General features: G+C 35.6%; 1 protein-coding gene across 16 annotated transcripts in view; it reads right to left on the bottom strand.

Moving 5' to 3' along the window:
- LOC126761505 (poly(rC)-binding protein 3) overlaps nt 1-20,934 on the bottom strand; it is a 269,045-nt gene that overhangs the window by 122,453 nt on the left and 125,658 nt on the right. The window contains exons 1-2 of one of the 16 annotated variants that reach the window (XM_050477779.1): nt 20,360-20,441; nt 6,534-6,593 (exon numbers count right to left, since the gene is read on the bottom strand). The exons of the other annotated variants lie outside the window; for them this stretch is intronic. The gene's annotated coding sequence lies outside the window, so the exon portion shown is untranslated. Of the gene's footprint in view, nt 1-6,533; nt 6,594-20,359; nt 20,442-20,934 lie in introns of those variants that run through there. 16 annotated transcript variants of the gene reach the window in all.

Here is a 20,934-nt window from a genome sequence, read left to right as displayed (position 1 = left end):
AAGTAATGCCAGCGCACCGACAAATACCATAAAAGTGCAGCAGCTACAACAACAACAACAGCCGGAAAGTGGCGAAAAGTGCACACCGTTAAGCTGCGGCAAAGTTGTCTATAGCGCTGACAGGCTGCCAACAGCCAAGCGGCGCAGATTGGCATGTGTGTGTGTGTGGGCGGCAAGATGCACTCACACAACGCGTGCAAGCAGCGGTGCAATTGCAATGGCAACAACAAGTAAAAGCAACGACTATGAAAAATATTAAATGACGCAGTGACAGCTTTCACGACACACACACAAACACACGCAGAAATAAATATGTGCAACGCTGCTTACGTGAATGGCGCTGCCAATGCGGTGGCAGAAGGGAACGATGCACTTGCAAAAATATGTGGAAAAATAGAAAGCGCAAAAATATGCGACTAAAATCACTGATGAAAGGCAAAAAGTAAAAATAAAAATAGAAAACATAGAATATTAAATAAAATAACAAGCAAACCTGCAGGTATAATACATATGGTGGGGTGGAGGGTAGGAAGGGTGGTGCGCCGCTGGCAGGTGGCGCATAAAAAGTGCAGCGAAATATTATTTTATAAAAACATACATACACATATATAAGTACATACATATGTATGTATAATGCGACTGCGAATTGAAAAAGAAAATATTGAAAACACTGGAATCGCGCAGCTGTGTGTGTAACCTTGCAGCCGTAGATGAGTGTGTGTGCATTTATGAAAGCATCGAAGCGCTGTGGGTGGAGGCTGTTTGCACTCGATTTTCATAGGTGTTTGCATGCCAAAGTAAGCAAACAAAAAGTCACTAACACACACTGACACGCGTGTGTGTGTGTGTGTGCGTGCAAGCATGTGCATCCATGTTATTTACAGAAAATGTAGAGAAGTCAGTTATTTAGGCGGCACAGCGCTAGTTAATCAGCACGGTGAATGAGTGCATGCGAAATATTCCTCTTTTTTATCACATGTTTTACGCTTTTTTTTGCACATTTTAATGAGAAATATTGCGAGAAATAAAAAAAAATTCAATGCAGAAAATATTTATGCCGACAAAAGTCAGTGGGGTTGGGCGTGGAAAATTTAATGTGGAATTTTACAGAATTTAATAAATTATTTAAAAAAATGCCTAAAAAAATTAAGATAATACATAAAAAATATTAAAAAAAATAATAAAAAATAATAAAAAAAAAATAATAAAAAAAATAAAAAAAAATTTAATAAAAAAAAATTATAAAAAAAAAAATAATAAAAAAAAAATTAATAAACCAAAAATTAAAATTTATTGAAAAATATTTTTGAAAAAAATATCAAAATTATAAAAAATATTTTTTAATATGAAAAGAATAATTTTTTTTGTGAATATATTTTGTTGGCAATTCATTTTAGAAAATAATAAGCAAATTAGATAAAAAAAATAAAAAATATTCAAAAAAAGTTATAAAAAAACAATTAAACAAAATATAAAAATTATTAAAAAAAAATTTAAAAAAAATTATTATACTCTGAGCAGGCCACAATTATATAAAAAAGAAAAACAAAATTAAAAATACCAAAATATTAGTAAAAAATATAAAAACAAAAAAGAAGATATATGTATGTACCTACTAAAATTTCAAAATTTTATTAAAAAAAAAAAACGATTTAATTAATTCAATAATAAATTATTAATCTTTATTGAAAAAATATAACAAAAATTAATAAAAAAAGAGTTTATTAATTTAGAAAATTTAAATAAATAGAATTTAGTTAAAATATTAAGTAGATAAACACTAATAATGAATAAATAAAGAAATGTAATAAATATTAAAAATTAATCTTAACATCTTGAACAGTAAAAATAAATAGAAATTAAAAAAAAATCCAAAAAATTAGAAATAAAATTCTGTTAATTAGAAAAGGAAACAATTAAAAAATTTAAATTTCAGAAAAAATATATTAAAAAAACAAATAAATAAATACAAATTAATTAGTTTATTAAAAACTACATAAAATTATTATATAAAAAAAATTATAATATTACATATATAAAAATCCAAAATATGGTATATACATATGTATGTATATAAAGTTACATATGTATATTTAAAACATAAAATATTTAATTAGGATCTTTAATAAAATAATAAATTATTAAGCCAAATCTTAAAATTTATTGAAAAAATATTTTTAAAAATATCAAAATTAATATTTAATTAAAAAGTTAAGTAAAAGTTGCAAAAATAATAAAATTTATTGAAAAAATATTTTAAAAAATATCAAAATTAAAACAATTAATTAATTAAATAAAAAATATATTTCATTAAATGAAAAAAGAAGAAATTAAACTTTAGAGACAAAATATTAAAAAAAAATATCAAAAATTATAAAAAATAACGAAATAATTAATTAAATAATAGTAAAAAATTAAGAAAAATTTTAAAATTTATTGAAAAAATTTCTTTACATAAGAAAAGAAAAATTACACTTTATGGAAATAATATTAAAAAAATAACAAATTTTATTAAAAAAAAGGAACGAAACAATTAACTTAAATAATTAGAAAAACTTAAAAATTAATAATAATAAATGATAAGAATTATAAAAAATATAAAAATTATTACATTCAACTACTCAACAATAACAAGTACCAACTGTATTAAGAGTACTTAAGCATTTAACTGATCCATGATTTCGACGTACAAATAATCAAACAAATAATAATCAAATAACAAGATATTACTAACTAAAATAACAAGCGCCGAAGCCATCAAGTTATTGAATAATAATTTATGCATTCATAAGTCCATATTTGATAATTATTTGGCGATAAGATAAGATCACATGTTAGTCGGAGTGCGCTTATAAGGGATTTTGGAGTGTATCAAAGAGCTTGGGAAATTTAAATCGGTTAAACGGCAATAAATATGCATATAACTTAAGCAAGCGAAAAAAAAGACGAAAGTAGTTAAATAATAATCACTACAATAAAGCAGACAAATATTTTGAAGCATTCGCCGGCATATTGGGAATTCTCAGGCCAATATGCCGGCGAGCCATTTATACGGTTGTGGACGTATTTCAAATTTCCGGTACTTCAAAGATTGATATTTTCTAGATAACTTTGGAATTGAGGTTCAGTACAAAATCTGTGCTCAGCACAAATTTCAGCGCACAATTTCGAAATAATTACCCACCAAAGAACTCTTAAACTAAACAGCAATGACCTTATTAAATCAAGACATATAAGGCAGGTCTAAAACCACAAGAATTCCAAACGTACTTTCAGCGCACTTTAAACCAACTAAGCGGCCACACAAACACACCAATTTTAGCAACTGTAAATATGTTCTTTTTTTGTTTTGTAATATTGTGCTGGAGCAAACCTGCTAGAAGCAAGTTCCATTTTAGCTGCAGATTTCCTATTAAAACTCACGTAAATATTCATTCGCAATTGCGACAAAAGGCAGAAAAAAGTTATGGCAGACGAATGGGTAAATATTGTGACTGTTTGGATATATGTATATACCAATATACTAATATGAGTGTGTGTTTGGGGAGGCATATGTGTGCGTTAGTTACACACGCATACAAACTTAGGCAGACAGTGAAAAAAGTAGACGTTACTCACACACACACATGCATATAAACAAATAAGCAACTGTACTATTGCAAAAACTAGCAATTGAAAAACAACAAAAACAAATGCGCTGTAGGCTGCGGCCGCGTCTGTTAGAAATGCCTATAGAAGTCAAGGCAGATATACACTATTTGTATGCTGTACCTAAATGTCGACTGCGGAGATGCTGACAACACACACACACATAAACACATATGTACATATATAAAGTGAACTGCGAATACTCGCTTTTACATTTCAACAACACGCATATGTGCACGGCATGCGAATGCGCAAACAGCAATCACTAGTCAAAGCAGTAGTTGCTGCTGTTGTTGTTGTTGTTGTTGTAGCTGCATGCATGCATTACAGCGCCGAGCGGCCAACCTGCAATTGCAATCTCGACTTGGCAATAACAATGGCAATGATTGTGGCGCTGATGACTGTAATGATGGTGGCTACTACTGACGCTGCAACACCAACTGCTTACTATGTTGTTGCAGCTGTTGTTGCCTTTAGATTATAGCTTGGCGTATAGCAAGTCATTGCATTCTATTGCTGCGCGGCGGCGCAGATGATGAGGTAGTGCAACGTTGAGTTGCATGTTGCGGTGTCGACGACATTGTACAACAACAACAATAATAGTATATGAAAACTGCAATAGCATGGAAAATCAAGAAAAAAAGTTTACTGCAGCTGCACTGAAGCTATAATACCCTACCTTGCATGCAACAACTTTATTTTGATCTTTCCGTTTGTATGACAACTATAACTTATCATGGATCGATTCCAACAATATGTGCAAAGATTGTAGTGCTGCCTTAGACAAAACACTGTGCCAAAGTTCGTGAAGATATTTTGCCAAATACGAAAGTTTTCCATACAAAGTTTCAAATTTGATCTATCAGTTTGTATGACAGCCATATGTTATAATATCCCGAAATCGGCGATTCCGACAAATTAGCAGCTTCGTAAGGAGAAAATCACATGCGCTAAATTCCAGCTTGATAGCTCAAAAATAGGGTCTCGAACTGTGTCCAGCTGCGTGTTACAAAATTTGTGGCCAATTTAATATAGCCTGTATAGGGTATAAAAAATATGCTACTGTATATATGTGTGTGTGTGTGCGTACTTCGTCAATACATTCATGCATGTCAATAAGTAAACAGTTCCTACAAAAAGTATAGCAACACTCGTTGCACCGCTACAAAAATGCAGTGTTGCAATTGCCGGCAGGCAAATGCGTGGACTACAAAGCGACGAGTGAAGTGGCGGCGAGGTGGTTAGGGAGCGTTGCACCGCATTTCGTTGTTGGACCCACCAATGCAATATCGGCACTGGCGGCGTTGATGCCTGCGTTCAGCGACAGTAATACGCTGCCGTAAATGCAATTGCTGGTTTTTTTGTTGGTGTGCAGTTTCCTGGTGGCAACGCAAAGTGCTAAAGTATTTATAGGCACAACCACAAACGACGAGTCGCGTCGAGTCGAGTCGGCGACCACAACAATGTGTCGCACACACGCGCAAACGCTTTGAGTTCGTTGGCATGTGTGTGTGTTTGTATAAGCATGACATGCGATGAAAGGCAGCAAAAAACGTCAACAGCAAAGCGCAACGTCAATGGAAACGTTAACATTTGCGAAAATTACAAAAAAAAAGCCACAACTTTATAAAACACATTGGAGCGGTAAGCAGCGCGCTCAGCAGTAACTCATTAAAAAATCGCTGCCATGAAAATAAATCTGAGGCTGAATCTCAACAGCGGCGCTCGCGTGTTAGTCAGACGCGCCCAGAAGCAGAACTCAGCAAGCGCTTTAATCGACGCTCATTCACTCAACGCCCCACCAGCGCACCACTCCACTCAGCCATCTCCACCGGCGCTCAGTCACGCTGCCGCTTACTCACGCGCTTCGTCTACTCAGCACCGCTGGGTGGGGGCTCTCCGGCAGTTTTTAGTATATTTACTTTATAGCGTTCCCATTTTTTGCAATTTTTACTCGGGTTTATATTGTTGTGATGCTTTCAAGTAATAAATGCGCAGGCACGACGCGGATATTGTGTGCGAGCACAGTGGGACTCATATGCCAACTGGGGCACAGTGGATGCTAGAAAGTATACTTCGTTTTAGGAAAGTTCAAACAATGTATGAAGTGGTTTGAGAGCTTACAAAATAACTTTTAAGAATATTTGTGGTGATAAAAATATTATTTAGGCGGTCTAACGTGTTGTTCTGAAGCTTCAAGAAGGTTAGCAAACAATTCTAATACCGCGTACCTAAGAAAACCGATGAATACAAACCGGAACTTTGGTTCAATTGCGGGCGCTTACGCGGAAGCTGATGGGAGCGGGATTCCAAACAGCGCTGTAACCAAAACTAATGGAATTAGTTACGCTAAATGTAGAACAACAAAAACTTTTCTCCAAAATATTTTTTTTTTAATGTGGACGAAGTGACAGTCCTTGGACGGTAAAACCCCTGAACCAAGAAGAAGAAGAATAGCTAATAACTATGGCAACGGCAAAGTGATCTAGGATGAAAAACTAAAATGGTTTAGAACGAAGTATGCTGCCAAAGTGACAGTCTTTGGATGGGGAAAATTGCGGATCCATTCCTGCTTCGTGGATCTGCCGGATATGCGATCAAACTTATTCTCATTGCCCTCAGTCTACTCAGAACCAACCAGTACCAACAAATAACATATGAATTTTTGAACCCTGGCTGAATTATTTATGGTGGTCGGAATAGTGAAAGAATATCCTAGATATCTGCGTGCTGGAAGGATTCCGCGACATTAATAGTGTAGGTAAAGTCATACTCTGATTTAACTTGATTTATAAAAACCCAGACTAAACTTCAGATCAATAGTACCGCCATGATTTTAAAACTATACCTTGCTTACAGAAACCGAATAAAATCGAATGAGTTACCTTTTTAGTCAATCTAGCGGCTTGAAGACAGTCAGTTGGCAAATAAGTACAATAATTTACCTGGAAGAGAAATAAAAAAACATTAAACACAAAATTTATTTTTGATAGAAAATTAATTATTTGTAAACTTCGAAAGGGGTTCTATAGCCCCTAAAAAAGAAGATAGAATCATTAACAATAGACTCAAAATATTTCAAAACCTTTCGGCTTCCCATGCAGTTATCGGTTAAATTAGTTAAAAACAAAATCTTCAAAATATTTTTAGGTTATACTACAAAGGAATTTGAATGAGGTCCTATGGTAGGTATAATGAAGACTGGAATCATCCATCCATCAGATTTAGAAGCTTCACAAGAGGTCAGCCTATATTTTCCAAATATGTAAAATACGTGATGGATTTGGTATAGGGTGTAACCTATGTCACTTGTTGTATACAAGAGCTTTATATGCGATAGATATAATAGATTTAAGTGGAATGTGCTGACCGAACGATATATGGGTAGATAAATGTATCAGCTTCCCTCGATGTTCAATATATTCACAGGTATACAGACGGATCTGGTTTTTCTCTGTAGGCAACTTTTGTTAATAAAAAATGTTTGTTGCTTTCATTTTCACTTTCCGACAGATCCCTCATCAAAACAGATACTTAGTTCCAAAACTAGAAAATTCTTCTAAAGGTCTGGGTACACTCAGTCAAGTGTCAAGATATTTTCCTAATTCAAACGGTAACGGTAGAACCGGACCGCCAAACTATAATTTTGTTAGCAAAAAAATAGGAGGATGTATGAGAACCTCTTCGAATTTCCTATACACCACTGCACTTGGCAACTCTAACAAATCAAAAAGCAATAACCACTCGAAATTTCAGTTTACCAAGTCGAACAAGAATTATGCATTATGCCAAACGCTAATTGAATATTTATCTGGATCAAATTGTCGACGCTCTTTCAAAAGCAATAATCTACTTAGAGACTTGACTATCTGAACGGTCGTTTTTTTTTTGCTAAATTAAAACTACTTTTTACTCACTAACGCTGACTCAAAAACAAACCAGAATATGGAACACATATGGTCATACCTTAAGTAAACACACGCAGGCACATACCAGCATATGGCCGAGTAGCGAGCATAGCCTGTTTTAGCGTCGTCATAGATCCAAACATTTTCACATAAGTATTTATGGATGTTTGTGGTGCAAGTTTACGATTTTTGCTCAACAAATAATAACGCTGGCTAGGTCGGGAATCGCGGCGCTGCCCGCCACCGTGAGGCTTGATGCGAGTAGGGTACCGAGACCGCAAGTTTAACTACAAACTAGAGACGGCCAGCCACATGGGCGCATTTAATACATATGTTGAGCTGGTGGGGGGGGGGGCGGGAGCCCACGGTGAGTGAATGAGTGTAAAACATAGGAGAAATACTACTGAGACCGATGTTGGAGCTTTGATGGCCTTTGCTGAGGGAAAGTAAGAAAATCTAAAAAAGAATCGACTAAAAGCAGAACTCGAAAATGAGCACTAAGAATGGAGAGAGCTGCTTTTATGGAATGGAATACACACACACTTTGTGTTTGTGCATAATGAACTCTAAAGCAAATACGAAAGGTGAGCAGCTGGCGTGGCGGCAAGAGGGGTGTCTGGCAGCGAAGAAGAAAACTGAAAAAACAAAAACGAAGAGGCACTCACTGACGAAGCTGAAGTAATCGCAGTGACGAGCAACGCGCTACACGCTGATGAGGTCGTTGCAATGGGTTATTTGTATGTATGCGTGTGTATGTGTTGTGTGTGACAATAAAAATGAATGGAGAAAAACAAATTTATGGAAAATAAAAGGCTAAACGGTAAAAGACGGAAAACGATCGTTAAACTGGGGAATCTGCTATAAAAGTAAGCAAACAAAAATGATGTGGAAATAAACGACCTAACTGCAACTACAACAAAAATAACACACAATATGTGGCAATGTTTACAATAGAAATTAATTTAAAAAATGAAGAAAAATATATATAATTAAAAATTAAATAAAAAAAGTAAACAATTAAAATAAAAATTAGAATAATAAAAAAATTTAAATAATTTAAAAAAAATATTCTAATCTTAAAAAAATAAAATAATTAAAAACATAGAAATATACATACAGTCAGGCACACAGGCTTAATATACCCCTTTCATAGTGTACAAATACTATACATACATACATACATGATGCATAAATCAACGAAAATAGGAAATAAAATGCTGAAAATTATTTATGTGCTATTTAAGCGTTAATTCAACATTTTATTTGCTTAACTTATTTTGATGACATTTTTAAAGCAAATAAAATCAAATTAAATGATGAGGAATCCAAATAAATTATAATAACACGTGACTCATATAATAAATGGCAAAGAAAATAAATCAAGGGGCGTGTAGGTTATTGTGGCAGCGAATATGTGTGCGTGTGTGTATGAAATATGCGAGCGACTCGGCTGGCGAAGCGATAACCTCAAAACGAGGCAGTTGTAGCGAATAGAAACGTCTAATAATTGATGAGTATTGATTATAAAAAGGTCAAAACTATGTAACAAAATAGAAATAGAAAGCAGAAGCGAAAAATGGAGGCATTCAGAGCAAATTGATAATATTATGTAAAGAAAAACTATAAATAACAATAATAGCCATTGCGAAAAATTAATGGGAGGTTCAGAACTATGAAATATATATGCAACAAATGGGCTGCTTTCGACTATTCTACACAAGTGAGCCAAATATTGGCACATTTTTCTTAGAATGGATTCCACGCTTTCCGGAAATCACTTTGCTTGGGGCTAAATTAGATTGCAAAAACTTGTCTGAACAGCAGAAGAACTTCCTATCTCATAATTTTTATAGTATTTTGGAAAAGAAGGAGGTGCATTTGGTGTTCACTTTATGGTAAAACAGAGTTCAAGTTATCAAGCACCAAATGATAGAAACAGCTTAAAGACGACATGGCTCTACCAGTGCTCGCATATCTGTTGCACTCACTATTTCAGAAACCTGTTCAACGATTTAAATGATAAGATGGGTAAAGACATTTCAAAATATTTGTCCAGAATTTCGGCTAAAATCGATCGTCTTGTATGAGATTGTAAGTAAGTTTTGCGTTTTCCGCAGATCGGAGAAAACATTTGTGTTGATTAAAAAAACACAATGCAAAATATCTTTAAAAATTTCGAAATATTTTCAAACAAAATATATTAAAAAAAGAGAAATTAATTAAAAAATATATGTATATTAAAAAAATGCAAAATACCAAAAAAAAATTCACAATATTTACCGAAAATAAATAACAAAATAAAAATACTAAATAAAAAAATATTAAAAAATAAACACAAAATATAAAAGAAATACAATATATACAAAAAAACAACAAACAATAAAAATTATTTTCAAAAAAGAAAAAATTAGAAATATTAAAAAAAGCAAAATATTACCAAATTACAAAACACTATAATTTCAAAAAAATTACGACACATTTTCAAAAAAATAAATTTTACAAAATATTAAAAATATACGAAAACTTAAAAAAAAATTATACAAAATTGAAAACAAAAAAATTCAAAATGTTTTCAAAAATAATAATTTTCACAAAATACATATTATTAAAAAAATACAAAAAATTAAAAAAATACGATATATTAAGAAAATCTTAAAAAAATTTCAAACGATTTACAAAAAATAAATTTTACCAAATATTAGAAAATCACAAAAAAAAAATAAAAATACGTTAAAAAAATAGAAAATCTTAAAAAAAATTACATAATATTTTCAAAAAATAAATTTTACAAAATATAAAAAACATGCTAAATATGAACGATAAAATGCTTAAGCCTTAGTCTGGCGAAAGCTGGACAGTAGCGAAAAAACAGTCCGTCCTCTCGTTACAAAATCTTGAAAAAAAAGTACAGGATATTTCAAAAAAATAAACTTGACAAAAAATTTTACACAAAAAAATACAAAAGTTCACAAAAGATTTTCAAAAAGTACATTTTACAAAAAATACAAAGTCTTAAAAAAAGACAAAATATTTCTTAACTCTGAAATTTTTTCTTTTAAATTTCGTTTATTTTAACTCTCAAATACACAAACTCAATTCAATATCCAAAGGTTTACTAAAAATACATATGTATATTCAAATTGAAGTAATAATATAAAATAAAATGCATTAATTAATTAAAGATATTATTAATTTAAGAAAAAATAAATAAACTTTTCATAGTTTTTATAAATGAAAAGCTTAATAATCGCGAGAACAAGTGAAAAATAAATAAATATGTAAAGGAAACAATCGGTAAAAACGCGCCAGAAATTATAACTTGCGCGTAAAAAACGATAACACGCTTTGTATGGAACAACAACAAGAATAGCAGAAAAAAAGAATGTCAAGAATAACCGCAAGAACGCGCAAAATGCCGGGCGGGCAATGAACGCTGCTGTGTTCAACAACAATGCAAAAACTCTGCAAAAGCAAGAACGAGAACAGCAGCAACCACAACAACATCAACAACAAAGATACGAGCAAATGTAAAGCGCCAAAGAACAGCGCAAAAAGCGAAAAAGAAGCCAAAGCGACGCGCACAAACACACCATCAAGCTCAACGACTGGAAAATCACAGTGAAAAAAGAAATTAAAAACGTCAGCGCAGAAGAAAAGCAAATAAACGAAGCGTCAGCGAAGGAAAGCGACAAACAGAGTCAATGACGAGTTAGCACAATGACTCCGTGGCGCGGCAAGTTGCTGATACTTGCTGCTGACTGTGTTTGTTGTTGTTGCTGCTATCATTTTTTGTTATTCTTGCATGCCTATGTAGAGTGTCTTGCGATTGAATTGCAATCGCATTATTTCGCATTTAATTTCGTCCACGTTCGTTTGTGTGTGTGTGTGTTCTGTTACTTTCTGCAGCGAATAAATCCAAAGGCATAGCGGATGGTATTAAGCAGCGCGCTGTATGCATGCACAGCACACACTTGCACACACAGACACGCGCGGACACAGCAAACGCACTCGCGCTTCAGGGCGGCGCAGTGCAGCCGGGCGTATGAGTTACTACGCATTGGCAGTGAGGCGCGAAGTGCGCGGTCGAATGGCCGGCGGGTCGCGCGGAGTGGGTTTCTGTGACTTCGTGCTTTTTGTACGCTGCTCACTTGGCACTTTATGCGCGTCTCAAATGCATATTCGATTTTATTTCGCCTTCTACTTTTTTCAATTTTCTTGCCTTTCTTTTTCTTTTCCTTCATTTTTGTTTTTGCAGTGCGCACGCTTTTATTTTTAGCAGTCGGGAAGAATGCTAGACAAAGGTGCAGCAGTGCAATAGACAAAGCCGAAGACGTGGCTGCGCATTCATTGCGTGTTGATGGCCTGCTTGGTTGGTCTTTCGCGCGATAACTTTAACGGGCTTCTTTTGTTTTTGCACTGCAGCAAATGAGAGAAATGTCGAGGGAAATGAAAAAAGAAATTTGAAATGCAAAAAGAGTTAAAAAAGTAGAAAAGAAATATTTGTATAGACAGTCTTGACAGCATTGACGAGCGACGCGGACACACATGCATACACACACATACATGCATACGAAGCAGGCACTCGTCGCCGCTATTGATAGACAATAGTGCCCTGGCGCAGTGATAGATTGACGTGGCAATTGCATGGGCGAGTGGACAAAAATAAGATCTGAGAAAAATTGCAAAAATATCGTGGACTTCACACTGCACCTAAAGCGCTTATATTTGGTGCGAAAGAAATTTGCGAAAAAAGAGAAAGAATTTTAATTTGAGACGGAATAGATTTTCCGGCAGATTGACAGGTACAGCGAGAAATTGCGAATACAAAGCGTGGTATATAAATGTTGTTGTAAAAAAAGGAGAAAAAACGTCGAGGCTATAATCCCTACACAAGTGCATTTCTAATGATCATTAGCCTGATTTTGATCGTTCGATTTATATGGCAGCAAGAATCTATAGTGACTCAAGCTGTTCTGGTTTCTTGAGAAGGAAAAGGTGTGTGCAAAATTTCAAATCTATATCATAAAAACTGAGGGAATACTTTACTTATGTATATGTACATATATAGACGGACAGATGAACATGACTAATCGACTCGGCTCCTCATGCTGATCATTTGCAAACATATATTATAGTCTCCGATGTTTCTTTCGTGGCAAACTAGTATACTTCATGATATTCAATCGCGTTATCTCGGAGTTGATACAAAAAATATCCTCTGATTCCAAATTCGGTTGCATCTCATTCGTCATTAGTGGATATGAAGCTCAATTATCGATAATGGTTTTTGTTCCGAGTGGAGCCTCTAGAACTCGGTAGACTTTTTTCAGGGTTACGATATTTCCTACCAGGGTTTCTCTCTCTCTTTCTTGCTAAAATTTACACTCCTCTCGAAAACAGTTTCGGTTTCCGTGGCAATTTTTCTATCTCTCGGCAGCTCTTTCTTATTTTCTTATCAGAAATATATGTATATATCTAGCTGAATCTAGACCTTCATTTTAAGGTCCAAGCAAATTTCACGAACTTTCAGATACACCCTAATACATATACTCTAAATTTTAATACCTATTGTCATTTTTGCTTTCGTCGCTTACCACGGGCAGCACTCGAAGTGTACAAATTGAGGAAAACCTGCACTAAGAAGATTATGAAAGATGTAGGTTAAGTAGAATAATAGAAGATAACTAAAGGTGAGAGAAGAAGTGAAACAATAAGTGGGAGACAATGTACCACTAACAGTATTTTTGTTAAGTCCACTTTCATAAAAAAATGAAAAACTTGTAGAATAAAAAAATATGGTGCTTAACAAAACAAAGTTGAAAGGTTGCCACCTGTTTCAAAATTGTATGTATGTATGTAGAAAGAAATTGATAAGTTTTAAAACTACTACAATATAAGTACATATCAAACGAAAGAAGTTAAAAAAACAGTTAGACGAAAATATTTTGAAAGCGTTGCCACATTTGTACAAAAGTCAATGAAGTTATTGGGTACACAAATTATTAGAATAAATCTATCGAATTAAATAGATTTCAGAGAGCTTAAAAATGAACACATTTTTGCGAAGGGTTGCCAGCTTTTTAAAAATTAAACTTAGTTGAAACAAGCAGATCAACAAATAAATACGATATGGGCAACAAATTAAAGATATTGCAGAAAAGCACACAACAAATTTGCATTAAAAAATATCTCCTCAAAATACAGTGTGTTCAATGTCTATGACTACAGACACGAATATGCAAAATCAGTGAATTTGCGAGTTTTCTAACAGCGCGTTGGTCTCCTTATATACTACATATGTATATGTATTTGCCAACAATCAATTTCGTATACCCTATACGAAAGTGTTCATGTATCACTTAATGAATATTCATGCATAGATAAATGCGTGTGGAATATAGTTTTATAGCGTTTCACAATTTATGCCGCATAAGCGCAGCATGGACGCATCTTCCAGCGAAACATTGCCAAGTTTGCACGCACCTACATACATATGTACATATGTATTTGTGTGGCTGCAAATGCAACAAGAACAATAAATAATTTCTAAATATTTCTATTTCAGCAACATATACAAACATATTTTTCTGTGTGTACATAAACATGTTTTTTCGTACATGTGGCACGATTGCAGTTGCGATTAAGCAGATACTTTGCCTGACATATGAACTAGGCGACGCACTGCGGAGCAATTCGTAAAGCTTTACGCGCTGTTCTTGCATTGTTGTTGTTGCAATGGCTTCGACTGTTGCGGTTTGGCCACATTGCAAACCGCGACTTAGCACCCAATTGTATACATATGCACATTTCTTGATAAGTTTGTATGTGTATGTGCTGAAAACATAAAATATTTAGTGCACGCGCAGCCAGTCCGGCACGCGTTGGCATTGGTAGCCAAGCTTATGCAGGCAGTGGTGGCGAAAGGAAATGGGTTGGGTTGGTCTGCATGAAAAAATGGTCTGATCTGCACAATATCTTCGAATATTATAGTGTCTTAGCCTTAGACAGAAAAATATGTAAAATTTCGTAAAGATATTTTTGTCAAATAAAATAATTATTCATTCAAAAACTTGATTTTAATCAATAAGTAGCTACTTGGGGAGAAAAGAATGTGTGTAAAATTTCAGATCGGTACCTAAAACCTGAGAGCCAGACAGACCTGGCTAAATCGACTCAGCTCGTCAGGCCATAAGGCATAAAAACATTCAAAATTTGGACGTTTTCGAAAAGTCTTTTGGAAAGGCTACTGGTGCACACATTTTCATGCCTACCACTGTATACACATTTGTGCGAAAGCCAGTATTTATTTGGGCTTGTAGGCTCACGGCACTTGCCTTATCACTGGCATAGATTCCACTCTATTTGTGTTGTGGTGCGTACGCAGTGCAATTGTTGTTGGCAATGCAACGGAGCCAACATATTTCTGTGATTTGTTTTTTCTGTTTGATTTGGCTTTTAACACGTTTTTCTAATTTTTTTGCGATTTTTTCCGTAAACCCTGCTATATGTATATGCACATTTCCAGTGGGCTTGCTGACTCCAGCGACGGTGACGGCCTCCTTTTACGCTATGCGGCGCTTAGCTACCCGGTGCTAACGGCTCGTGTTGCCGCTTCACACCGCCGCCCATCGTCACTGCGGTTGTTGCGCCTGCTACAGTGGCTCATATGCGATTGTGCATATATGTGTGTGTGTGTTTTGCGCACATACGCATGTGTATGTGGCAGTGCAATTTCCTAGCGTACGCCGCTGCGCGTGTGGCAGCTACAACTTTTGGCTTCTTGTGTCGCTCAAATTTAGGGCATTCACTTGTTGTTGTTGTAGTTGTTGTTGACTCATGTCTGTCTGTCTATTTATGGCGTTGCTCTGTAGTTTGTACTCAGACATGTGTGTGCCCCTAACTTGCAAGCAACCTGCGTTGCCAACCCATAAACTTGATTTCTTGAAGCAAAAGATAAACAACAACAACATTACATTGCATTGCATTACAAATAAGTGGACAAAGGGGTAAGGCAAATATACGCATAATTAGCTGTGTGTCTTGTTTTGATTATTTTCTAAGTTTTTGCTGCTATAAAGTACAGTTAGACGCGACTTAAATGATTTTTCGCTAGTTTCTAGGATAATCTTGTAAATTTTATCCACAGCTGATGAACCCACTCGAACTCGACTAACATCAAAGTACATTTTTTGAACGCCTTTCGACAGGAAACGCTAAAATCTTCGTTCGGTACGCCTGTCATGAAAAACATTTTCATAAATACGTAGTTTAAAGATGCATAGGTTAGAATTTATAGGTGTTTCTATTAGTCGGATGACTTTATCGTCTTATCGTCGTCGAATTGATAAAGAAATAGCAGAGGTTCTCAACATTATCTTATATGTTAGATCGACTCAACCTTTTTGGACTTGAATCTTGACTTGAAGGAGGAAACTTTGAAGGATCTCCACAAATGTAACTCGTGGATCGACTCAACATTTTTGGTTAAAGGTTTGGGTACAAAGCATGCCAATGCTAAATTCGTACCAAAAGATTTGAAAAATCTCAACAATGTAACTTGAGGATCGACTGAAACAATTTGGTTAAAATTATGAATATGTACCATGGCAATGCTCCACTCATATAAAAAATCTGAATCAATGAAGGATCTCAACATATTTTACTTATGGATCTCCTCAACGAATATGGGTAAAGTTTTGGGTATGAAGTTCTCAATGCCAGAGTGATAGCAGAGAATCTCAACGTAGTAACTTATGGATCAACTTACCCTTTTCGTTAATGTTTTGGGTATGAAGCGTGTCATAGCTATACCCGTGTCGGGAAACCTGAACCTTTGAAAGATTTCAACATATGAATCGAGTCAACCAATTTGGTTACAGTTTTGAGTATAAAACGTGTCAATGCTAGACACCTACGAAAAGAGACCTGAATCTTTTGGAAGAACGACGTCAAGTAGAGAGATTTTTGACAACAAAACTGAAACCCCTAGATTCGTCGAAGTAGTGACGAGATGTGAAAATATTTGTCTTTTTGGTTTGTTTAGTCCTCATTTCACGGTTTTATTTGGAACGAAATACTATATAATAATAACCAAAACCAACAGCCGCATAGCACACCAACGTAATGTGCAAAAACCACTGTTTATAATACCGAAAACCGCAGCATATCTAACACCACGCGCTAAAGTACACAAACAAATGTTTGAGAATGTGTTTGAGATTTTGGACGAGGAAAATATTTTCATTTTATCAATTTACAGCAGATTGGATGAATAATGTGAAGCAGTATGCAGGGCATAAGTGACGACGATCTCGGTGAAATATGCAAAAACAACACAACAAAGGCAACAACAAACGAAACATAAGTTAACTAAAAACGAGAAGTGTTGTGGCAAGTGAACTGGAAAGCTGAGGTGACATACAAGCTGCCACTAGGCATTAGCGAAGCGAATGAAGCGGACAAACGCGCAGAGAAGGGGAGAAAATAGATAAACGAGTAAGAATAGATGGCATAAAGATGGATAGAAGCTGCGATAGAAGGAAAGCTGACGTTCGACGCAGAATAGAGATTGGATGGGGGAAAGAGACTAGGTGTTGAAATGCGGTTAGGTGCTGGAAAGAGTTTAGGTGGGGGAAAGAGGTTAGTTGGACAAGTTGACTTCGGTGAGGAGAGCGAGTAAACTTGAGATGGCAATTTGACGTATGCGTCGTGTTTGTGTATTGGAGGGTGTTTGACGAGTTCGGTAGAGGGTGAACGAGAGATCGGGGACGAAGACGGCATATGCACGACGACAAGTTTTCGCATGTTTCGCACATTTTTCTATTATGGCAAGATGTAAAAATAAAATATTAATGTAAAAACTTGCTGCTGCTAACTATGTATTGTATTGTATACGTTGTTGCCACAAACACAATGCCGCTGCTGCTGATGTGCAACGCAATGCAAGAGCGCGCGCGCAAGTAGTAGACAAGTGGGCAAACAATAACAGCAACAACGAAAACCAGAAAAGATGGTGCTTCGCAAAAAAACTTGAAAACTTGCGAGAATAGCAAGCAACAACAATAATAACAACACCAACACACAAATAACAACAACAAGAAAAGATGGTGTTTCGCCAAAAACTTGAAAACTTGCGAGAATACACAACAACAAAAATAACAACAATAACAGCAGCTACAACAACAAAAATAACAACAATAACTTGCGTGTATATACGTGAAACAGAAAAAAATAACAAAAACAATAAAAAAATACCAACAATACCTACAACAACAACCATAGTCCATTTTGAGAACAGCAATAATAATAGAAACAACAATAGCAAAAATAAAAGTAACAACAACAATAACAATAACTCAACTTGAATTGCAAAACTTTTCCAAAGTGAAGAAGTGCGAATGAATGCGGATATGCGATGTGAAACTTGCTGCGGCTGTTTGCTGCACCACAAGAGGATGCACTTGCCACAAAGCAGCATCAGCAACAGCAGCAGCGGCAGTAGAAGTTAAGTGGATTATGCTAGGCGAGTTGCAGACAATTATATGCATACATATGTTTGAGTCTGTGCAACATGCCACCAACAACCACACGAAGATAATTGAATGGCGTGGTGAAAGCGCATCCGTCATGCCACTACGAACGCAGTCGCACGGGAATGAGGACAGAGCACGCAGCGCGGCGGGCGCATGGACACCAGCGTTGAAAGCGTAGCTGCAGCAACGAGTCGTGTGTAATAAACATAAAGTGTTTGCTGCTGGATAGATAATGGCGAAAGTAGCACAAGAATCAGCAGCGCATTGATAGCGCACTCGAAAGGCGACGCGCTTGGCGCAAGTCGAGAGGCTAGAAGATGCGACAAATCTGTTGAAGACGATGTGGCATCAGCGCTACAGCAAGAAGTTCAATTGTTGTTGGGGCGTTGGAAATGAGTTCATGTGCTATTTAGCGGATGAAATGCTTAGTCAAACGCCATGCAAGCTGTACTTTGGTGGCAAAACGAGATGAAGAAGAAGGAGTAAGTTGATGACGTTGTCGTTGCCTTCTTCAAACGGCTGTGGAGATAGAAGAGGATAAGTGGAAAATCGGAAAAACTTTCGACAGTTAAAGAAACTCATCGTGCGAAGGCGCACGCATGCGGCTGGCGCAGGACGCAGCGTTGATGCGTTAAGAGGCGTTGGCGTGCGTTCAGCTTTCCTCGCATTATTTCAATTCCATGCTTCGTTTTCAGGCGGTTCCGGAAAAGAGCCGTATAAAAGCTGAGTACGCCGATTTTTATAGGCTAAAGTTACGCAATTATTAGTTCAAGTTAAGTGTAATTAATTGAAAGCTAAATGATTAACTTAATGACCATAGAAAATAACTTTTACGAACTGTCATTAAAATGTGTCTAGGTGACAGCTTTTGAAAGTTCTTTAGCACTTTCCGCAATCTAAGTAAATGACGGGGGTTGCTGTGAGTGTGTATGTATGTGAGACCATAAATCTTGCTAAGCAGGCTGTGATAAAATTGTCTAAAAGAATTTTCAGCTTCAAGGCGCCAGAAAACATAAGCGAAATAATATGGAAAGTAGAGTAGACAGCCCTTGGAAGTTCACACATTCGAATGCAGATCCGTTCCAGTTAGACAGCATTATTAGTATTACGCTATTCAGGGTATATATGTAACTTAGTTTGGAACTATTTAAATAAGGCTGGATACAAAGCAAGTTGGATATATGTATGTATGTATGAGATCCGACGAATCTTATGAACCGAAATTTCATCCTCAAATTGCCGATGAATCGCAAGAAAATCGATACATTTCTGAACCAACAATCACTGGTGGTGAAAAGTGGGTCCTTTATGTATGGTAGTCAAACCAGGTTTGACGATCAGGAAGGTTTTCCTATGTGTTTTATGGAACTGGCAGAGGATCGTCACTGTTAATTCCGACCTGTACTGGCAAGAATTGAATCATCTGAAAGAAGCAATCGCATAAAAGCAGTCAGCTTTGGCCTATAAGAAAGGAATTGTGTTCCAAAAGGGCAACGTCAGATAGCACACAACGATAGTGACTCGAAGCTTCGTCATCTTTTTTAAAGGTCGGACATGGCATCAAATTAATACCTGTTCCTTTCCAAGGCGACTGATTTTGCTGGTGAAAAGATCGCAACAAGAGGAGCTTGTGAAATTCGAATGTGCCCAGAAGCAGCCTGCTTTGGCCAAGAAGAAAGGAGTTGTGTTCCAACAGGACAACGCCAGGTCACATACATTGATAGTGACTCGCCAGAAGCTTGATTGAGAAATGTTTTGGCATCTACCACATAGTCCGGACCTGGCACCAAGTGATTAGTATCTATTCCCGTCTACGACGACTGATTTTGCTGGTTAAAAAAATCGCCCGAAGAGTAGCTAGTGAAAATATAATCTGCCAGTTTTCTGCCAATAGGGACAAGGGTTTTTATGAAATTACCTTAATAGGGATATTATATTTGCTGGGTTTCGGTGTAAAAAATATACCGAGAGCGACATTTGTACTAGCAGATCGAAAGGCTGTCATTTTCGGATTTTTTATATAAGAAAAAGTATTGCTCGAGCAATTCATTAAACGGTTGAGAAGTATAAACTTTAAGTGTACAAAAACAACTTAGAATTATATTATTTCCTCAAAAAGTTATCATTTCCATCCTTGAAGTTTTATTTAATAGAAAAATATTTGAAAAATATTATACCAATTACTTTTAGCTTATCGAAAATTGTATCTGGCAAATAAATTTCCGCTACCAATAAAAATATGCTAAGAAATACAACAATTTTGCAACTTACACACACACGGATGTACTGCAGCAAAAGTCATACGAAATTGCCTTCAATACCATAACTGTACACACAGTACACGAGTACGTACCTGCAAAGAGAAGAGAGAGAAAAACAAACTCAATTAAAATATATTTCTTTAACATATTTTCTTAAATGCCAAAGCCAATAGTTGTAGTATTTACAGTAACCACAACAAAAACCGAAAGATTCAAATCAGAGATGGAATAAACTGATAAATACCAAGAGCACAAATTGTGTAGAGAAAATGAACAGACAGGCTTTTGGTAAACAACTCGGAAGTCACATATAAACTTATTAAAGTTGATGAAAAGATAAACCAAACAAATGGACAGTTAAAAAGATCAAGGAGAACAGGTGTTAATTGTGAAAATAAATATATACGTAGACATTACGAGTATTTATGGGTATGTAGGACGGGCATGAGACCGAGTCTTGTGTGGGCTGCACAGGGTATTTGAAAAGGGTGTTTAAGAATAACATTAAGCACAATGATATAGACGTAGGGACCAAGAAAAGAGACTTGATAATATTAGCTAAGCTTCTAAATATTTGAGAGGTTA

This window comes from Bactrocera neohumeralis, chromosome 6 (genome assembly GCF_024586455.1).
Source record: "Bactrocera neohumeralis isolate Rockhampton chromosome 6, APGP_CSIRO_Bneo_wtdbg2-racon-allhic-juicebox.fasta_v2, whole genome shotgun sequence".
In the NCBI taxonomy this organism is placed as follows: domain Eukaryota; kingdom Metazoa; phylum Arthropoda; class Insecta; order Diptera; family Tephritidae; genus Bactrocera; species Bactrocera neohumeralis.
This window is presented reverse-complemented; position numbering and strand designations above follow the sequence as displayed.